The sequence below is a fragment of the Megalops cyprinoides genome, chromosome 15 (assembly GCF_013368585.1).
Source record: "Megalops cyprinoides isolate fMegCyp1 chromosome 15, fMegCyp1.pri, whole genome shotgun sequence".
Classification (NCBI taxonomy): Eukaryota; Metazoa; Chordata; class Actinopteri; order Elopiformes; family Megalopidae; genus Megalops; species Megalops cyprinoides.
The window spans coordinates 2642501-2650000 of NC_050597.1; the positions used below are offsets into that span (position 1 = coordinate 2642501).

At 42.4% G+C, this 7500-nt stretch overlaps 1 long non-coding RNA gene across 1 annotated transcript in view; it reads right to left on the minus strand.

The window, feature by feature from the left end:
* Positions 1 to 7500, minus strand: part of LOC118790141 — a 15543-nt gene that overhangs the window by 6629 nt on the left and 1414 nt on the right. Inside the window, exon 2 of the long non-coding RNA XR_005005488.1 lies at positions 4956 to 5090. This is a non-coding gene — a long non-coding RNA (uncharacterized LOC118790141). The remainder of the gene's footprint in view (positions 1 to 4955; positions 5091 to 7500) is intronic.

Below are 7500 nucleotides of genomic sequence, written 5' to 3' on the forward strand. Positions count from 1 at the left end.
GGACGTTCGTGAACCTGCTGCCTTTTTTGTACAGTTTTGTTTTTGTTTGCGTTTCCAAACGGTGACACGCTCTCGCTCAGAGCAGAGGGTCGGCGGTGGGAAAACGCTGGGCCTGCCCCAGAGTGTCTTTAGCCATATGGTCCTCAGCCTGGCTGTTCCCGGCTGCAGTGAACTGGCTAACCTGACCTGAGGCTATGAGCGAAACAGACGCTGTGACACAGCCTTGGTCACTCTGTGAAAGTACGTGGGAGAGCCACTGAAGAGTGGCTGGGAGAAAACAGCAGAGGAGTGAACTCTCTGTATAGATATTGTAATCCCAATGATAGTATATATTTTATATTATATAAATATATTTTATTTATTTATTTAGATTTTCCAGTTTAAGTCACTATAAATTATGCCACGATCAAATTACATTGCATTATTGTCAGTTAGCAGACACTCTTTGCCAGAGCAACTTATATAGGAATACATTTATATGGCTGGATATTTACTGAGGCCATTGTAAGCTTGGTACCTTGCCCAAGGGTACAACAGCAGTGCCCCGGGGGGGGGGGGGGGGGGGGGGGGGGGGGGGGGGGGGGTCGTCAAACCAGCAACCTTTGGGTTACGAGCCCTGCTCCTTACCACTACACCACACTGCTGTTCCAGCTGTACTTTAAGTGTAAGCACTGTTCCCTTCTTGTGATACACACACTTACCAAGCTCTTCATATGATTTAGCAAAATTTCGATGTATGCAACGCTATTAAAACCCTCACTGTTTTATTAAGAGGTACATTTCTGGACAGATAATAAATAATAACTTCTGTGCGATCTTTTCAGCATGGCCTCTGTCCTTAAAAAAAGCCTTTACGCTTCTGTTCTCCGGAATATTTTCCTTTTATTTCCGTCATTTGACTTCACACCAAAGTACATTTTTATAAAGAGTGTAAAAAAGTGCTTTACGCCAGTTTGATGATAGACGTGCGTGTGGCGGAGGGGATACAATGAGAACTGAGGAAAATGTCATCTTATGTCAGGCTAACCTGCAGTCCCGGCGCCTATTATCCGGCTCTTTCTAAAGTATGCATCTATAAAAGGAGGAGTCTTGAATGGAAATTCTACTAATGAATATCCAAGTTAGCCAATTCATTATCCCAGATTTTTTTTAATATAATGTATAAATGATTATTTGCTAATTAGACCCTTTTAAACCCATTACTATTCTAATTGGCTCAGTTTTAACCCATCTAGGACCAGGAAGGCATTATGAAGCTATTAAAACATAGCTCCTCTGAGGTAAAAAAAAAAAAAAAAAAAAAAAAGTAGAATCAATTAATCACTTATGGTCTTATGGAGATGAGCCATGGACAATTACAATTTAGAATCTGTTGTCTATAAGGATGTGACAGAACACCAGAGAGCTGGTTTAGACGTAACACGCTTTTCAGGTGCAAACCACCAGAAATACAATCGCTGTAAAATTGCTTCTCATGCATTTTCCAATGGTTTTTACCTTTCAACATTTTTGTTCCTTAAAAAACTGAGGCACCGATAGAAAAAAAAAACAAAAAACAAATGAAATGCATACTGCAGGCCTGACTTGTGCTCATATATTCTCTGTGACCACAGAAAATAAAGGCACATTTTCTGAAAGTGAAACATTGGATTTCCATGTTACATTTTCCCTCTTTGTGGAAAAACAGGAACATATTGTTTATGACATGGAGGAAAGTTTCTGGGTTCATCGCTTCGTGTTCAAAGAGGGATCCAACAGTGTAAACACCCTCATTAAATCCTGTCAAAAACGCAGAACAGAACAACAAACACCGCAATGTGTTAATTAGGAGCTTTGCATATAATCGCGGAAACATTAAAGGAGGTGCACAAACCCACCGCCACATGCAGGACAGATTACCTCAAAGAAGACCTACCAGGGTCTCACATACGCATGCTGACATACTCCGAGCTGTGTGCACCACACAACCCACCACACTCCAGTTCCCAGCGTTCCACGAAGTCTAAGCGCAGTCTCGCTCCTCCTCTAACTCAGCGACCGTGGAGCTAGAGTGTCCTGAGGGATATTGTCGGTGTTCTTTGCAGACGTTCATCAGAGGGTTAACGTGCAGACAGATAAACACCTACATTACTTACCCACTTCGCAGATCACCTGCTCTCATCAAGAATGACTTGCATACCAATCATTGCACATATATTTTCCTTTCATACAGATGGATATTTATTGAGGCAAATCAGATGAAACACCTTGTTCAATAACACATCCGCAGTGCCCTACCTGATAATCCTCTGATTACAGCTCCTACAGTAGCCACTATGCCTCCCAGCTTCCTGTTTTAGGGAGCACGGCACAATGGAAGTAATCAATTTATCACATCATTTCCAATCATGTAATAATACCGCTATAACACCGCTATCATGACCAATGTTTTTTTCTCCTTTGACTATTACTACTTATAATACTATACATTTCACAATATTCTACACAATATCTATAACTATTGTACCACTACTGCTGCTATTAGTAATTTCAATACTGAAAATTTAGCTCATCCATTAATTTCTTAATTGCAGAATGCATCTTTGCCCACCTGAGAGAGGTAAAGCAGACGGTAAAGGTGGGACTGTAGAGAGGGGAAAGGGAAGATTTCCATGGCTGTGGACAGCAGTCAGGATCATGGCAGCTGGGAGTGCTGCATCCTTGCATACCCAATGAGCTGTTTAATGTCACCTTTCCCTCAATAAAGCATGCTGGTGTGGGGAGCCACCAGAGACCAGCTGCTGCAGCACCCTCCTGTGACTGTCACTGCAGCCAAAGGAGTACCTCTGGCCAGCCGAGCCCACACGCACTACCCCCACTTTCTCTCTCTTTCCCTCTCTCCCTCTCTCTCTCTTTCCCTCACTCCCTCTCTCTCTCTTTCCCTCACTCCCTCTCTCTCTCTCTTTCCCTCACTCCCTCTCCCTCTCACTTTCTTGTTCTGTCTGTCCTTCATTCACACTCATGTGAAAGACTTAGGCACATATTTGTGTGTGTGTGTGTGTGTGAGTGTGTGTGTGTGAGTGTGTGTGTGTGTGAGAGTGTGAGTGTGTGAGAGTGTGTGTGTGTGTGTGTGTGAGTGTGAGAGTGTGTGTGTGTGTGTGTGTGTGTGTGTGTGTGTGTGTGTGTGAGTGTGAGTGCGAGTGTGTGAGAGTCTGTGTGTGTGTGTGTGAGTGTGAGTGCGAGTGTGTGAGAGTCTGTGTGTGTGTGTGTGTGTTCAGGTGAGTGAGCACACAGGCTACAGTGCATGTCTGCATTGCTAATAGAAATTTGTTAATTGGCACTTTAGCTCATTTATTGTGAATACATCACTTGAAGCAGAAACAAACAATAAACATATTCACAAGGCTGCTCCATATTCACGTTGCAACTGCAATGTAATGCAGTAAAAAAAAATCAAATTGTAATCTTGGCATACTTGAGAAAATATACATTATTAGCAGTTAGGTTTAGGACAGACCCATTGCTCTGCAGCGATATGCCACAGTGAAAGCTTGCTTATGTGACAGAGAGAGCCCAGACTATTTACTGTCACTGTCATGGCTGTACGTCACCCCCTTCCTCTACCTCATAGTCAAACACACTTATATTGCAAATTAAGAGTGTGGCTCCACTGGGGTCCGTGGAGTTCTCCCCCCATCACAATGAAGAGCTCGCATCCTCCGCCCTCTGACCTGCTGCGCTACGGTATGCTAACAGGTGCATGTGCAGTATGCATGTATGCGTGCTTTTCATTTTACACCACCATCTATTACTATTACTGCTACTACTACTATTCATACTAATACTAATAATAATAACAAAAATGACTTCTTATGAATGGAGCTTTTCTTTTTTGTTTCTGTGTTGCTTCATCATACCTCACTATTTTGTTGAATTTGATTGCCTGCATTACTTCCCATTACATTTGTTATTATCTTTTTTTTATGTCATGGTTAAATAATTTGGGTTAACGGGTTTGGCTTCATTATTGCTACAGTGTTACCACTGACCTCTTCTACCTCCGTTTCACTGTCAAAGCTGAGCCGAGACAAAAAGTTGCAAAAAAGCAAGAAGCAAAATGAAAAATACTTTTGTTTTGCTATTCACCACTGAAGGTTAATATGAAGTGTCTCCTTAGTCAAATGTCAGCGTTTTGCAGATAAATTGTACCATGTGCGCTGCATATTTGGCTTTCACTTGTTCTTACTTCTGGTGGAGATAGCGTATGAGTTTTGGAATTTTTTGGAGGCAGCTTTGTGTCTCAGCACTAATAAAAGTGCTTACTGTCATGGCTGTAAATTGCTGTTTCAGACAAGCAGACACTTTCAGAGTCTCTTTCTCAGCACCTGAAACCCAGGCTGAGTCGATGATCTCACTGTGGACTATTATCACAGAACTCCCTTTAGAGAGAGGTCCAATCACCCCTCCCTCCCTGAGACTACAGTGTCACACTGAGAACATAATGCAAAACAAGCCCCCAAAATCACTGACTTTGGTCAGATTTTCTTCACATTTTCTCCCGTTTTCACCCAAATGTTTCCTACCAGTGCCCCTTTTCTTTTAAGATAGCAACATGGTGTTATGCATCACCATTAAGAGTCACAACAGTATTAAAAAAAAAAAAAAAAGTGTAAAATTACAGTTGTGTTTTATTCATTTATTTATGGGGTTGTGTTCATGTGAATGATGAATGATGTGCATTTACATGTTTATCTTCTGCGGAGCTGGAGTCGGGAGCCTCTGCTCACAGTGCAGGAACACAGGCCCTGAATCCTGCATTTATTCATGCTCTTCCAGAGCGTATCGCCAGCGAGCTTTCAGCGAAATCTCCCCTCGCTTCCCTCCCTGCTCTCGCCTGACGAGGTGGAGGAGAACTCACCCACTCCCCTCACCCAGGGGGGAGGATTACAGACAGACGAGAATTTTTCAGATCTCACCTCCCCGGCCAAATCCTCTTTGCATTCTCTTCTTTTTAAAACGGACGTCTCCGTCTTTCGACTTTCAGAAGCTGTGCGGCGTTGCCCGCGTCGCGAGGAATGGCCAGATCGCTCAGCGGTCATCCAAAGCTCACCCTGGAGTCACAGGGAAACACAGCAGGAAGGACACGTTTCACACTGTTTTCGCTCCAGGCTGAGGTGGTTCCAAACATGCTGGACTGGCCTGAGTAGATGGTGCTCCTGAATATGACAACCTCCCCTTGAAAGATTTAAAAAAATATATAAGAATATACTTTATCAAACCAAAAAGGAGCAAACAATGACTAAAAACAAATATTTTCTCACTCAACAACGGATGTGACAGCAATCCAGTAGATATTGTGTTTATAATCCAATGAATTTTGAAATGTATGCCACCAAAAATATTCACCTTTTGCAAAAACGGAAGCGGAATGTTCCTCAGCCTTAAAAAAGGGGGCACAATGTTTGTCAAAACAGTCATATCTTCATTAGTTGGCTGTAAGTTTCCAAGCTGTCATCACTGAAAGATGCACCAAGTCTTACGTTTGATGTTGGCTCTCCTGCAGGGCATGATGGGATTTGTAGTGTGTTAAATAGCAGTTGGCTGGATATCGGAGGATTGCATGTACCTTGCATCAGCTCTTCCTGCCCAAGTGTGGGGTAGAAAGTCCCTGTCTACCGAATGCACACGATCCACAACCATCACTTTGGTCAATAGGACCATGTTTTGGCATACAGCATTAGCAATTTTCACTTTTTGAAAATACAGCCCAAGTTACATTTTTTGAAAATATATTTTTGGTGTAAGAAAACACCTCATATATGGGCCAGAAATTTAAACCACTGCCCTGAAAGTAGCATAAATACAGACACGACACACAATACAGCTGAAGTATTTGGTTTAATAATTTATTACTTTATTTTTGGTTAAAAAATGCTTCATAATAATAATAATAATAATAATACCGTTATTCCAAGTGACATATTTTGCCCACAAGCCCTGCCCTTACCGCTGTGCCTCTGATATAAATTTCAGGGAGGAAACCAACACTATGAATAGTGGTTCCTGCTGCACTTTGCTTTCTCAATTAACCCTGTGGTGGTTTGTTAATTGCAACACAATGGTTGCCTCAAAGTTGGACTGATGCCGCTAAGGAGTCCCTCTGACTCACATTCTTGCTAATCACGCACATGGAGGACAACGGCGTCACTCGGGCGAATCCTTACATCGAAGACAAAGCAAGCTGCCAGCAGGAGGGAAATGGCATCTTAACAAGCCCGATAGCTGGCTGTTCTGCAGGGGACCACGGCACAAAACATGTCTGCCTCCAAAAACAACGTTCATTCACGGCAGCTGCGATCGGCGCTTTGTTTCCACGTAAAGCACCAGAGACATGGCAGCAGTGACGGCAAAGAGAAAAAGAAATAAAACACACTGACGACAGTGGCTTTTTTAAATCCATCGAATATTGCTCTTTGGTGTCAAGATTTTGGAAATCAATGACATAGGGTGTGTTTGTACATTTTGACATCCTTATCCGGAACCATGTCCTGAGATTTGTGGGATTATTTTGTCATGTCAGAATGGCATAAATCTGATGGAAGATGGCTGGAGTTAGTGAAACAGTTGTTATATTACACGAAGATTAGGTGCCAGCAAGGGGAGATGGTGCTATTATTATCAGGGAAACAAACGGGGAAAAAAAAAGTCCCTTGAGTCTCAATTACAGGTGGGTGCATGTAGAACTGCAGTGTCCACTGAGGTCACCAAACCACATCTACCACATCTGCAACTCCAGCAAGCCGACTCCTCTGCCAAATAAAGAATTCTGCAGTCTCAGCACATGCGTACAATTTATGACATTTCAAATAATACCCATGGTTCACAAATGAACTAACGATGAACAAATTTATGGATGTTCTATCAGCATGAACAGAGGTAAAGAGGGGTTTACCTCCTTATCTGGTAACCTGCTTTTGTTTGATAGGGCATATTGCAAACGAAAAGCTACTGCCTGAGTATCAGTGACTCTGAAAGCAGCGGACCTGTCTTCAGTATAATGCTGTAATTCTCATTCAAAGACAAAGAGGATAAACAGACTCAGGTATGGCACTATCCATGTTGCATTTTCTCAGCTTCTTACCCACAGTGATTTGGTAAACAGAGAAGTAGATTTTAAAGCTTATAAGTTCTACATGTTATCTATTTGTACAGTTGGACATTTACTGAGACAATTCAAGAAAAGGTCCTTGCCCAAGTGGACAATTCCCTTTGAGGCTTACTGGCCAGAGTGCCACGCTGCTGAAAAGACTCTGACCGATATGACCCATATGTACTTAAATACAGAAACTCAAAGGCTGTGTTTAGGGCTGAGCATAACACAGTCTCACCTTCAGCTGTTGAAGTGGGATCAGGAAGCAATGTGTTACAGCAAATTTCTGTAAGGGCTCGAGAAAAAAAAACACACTGAAAAGGAAGAATTCTTGACCTTGATTGGGTAAGATATTCCAGCCACACTTATGT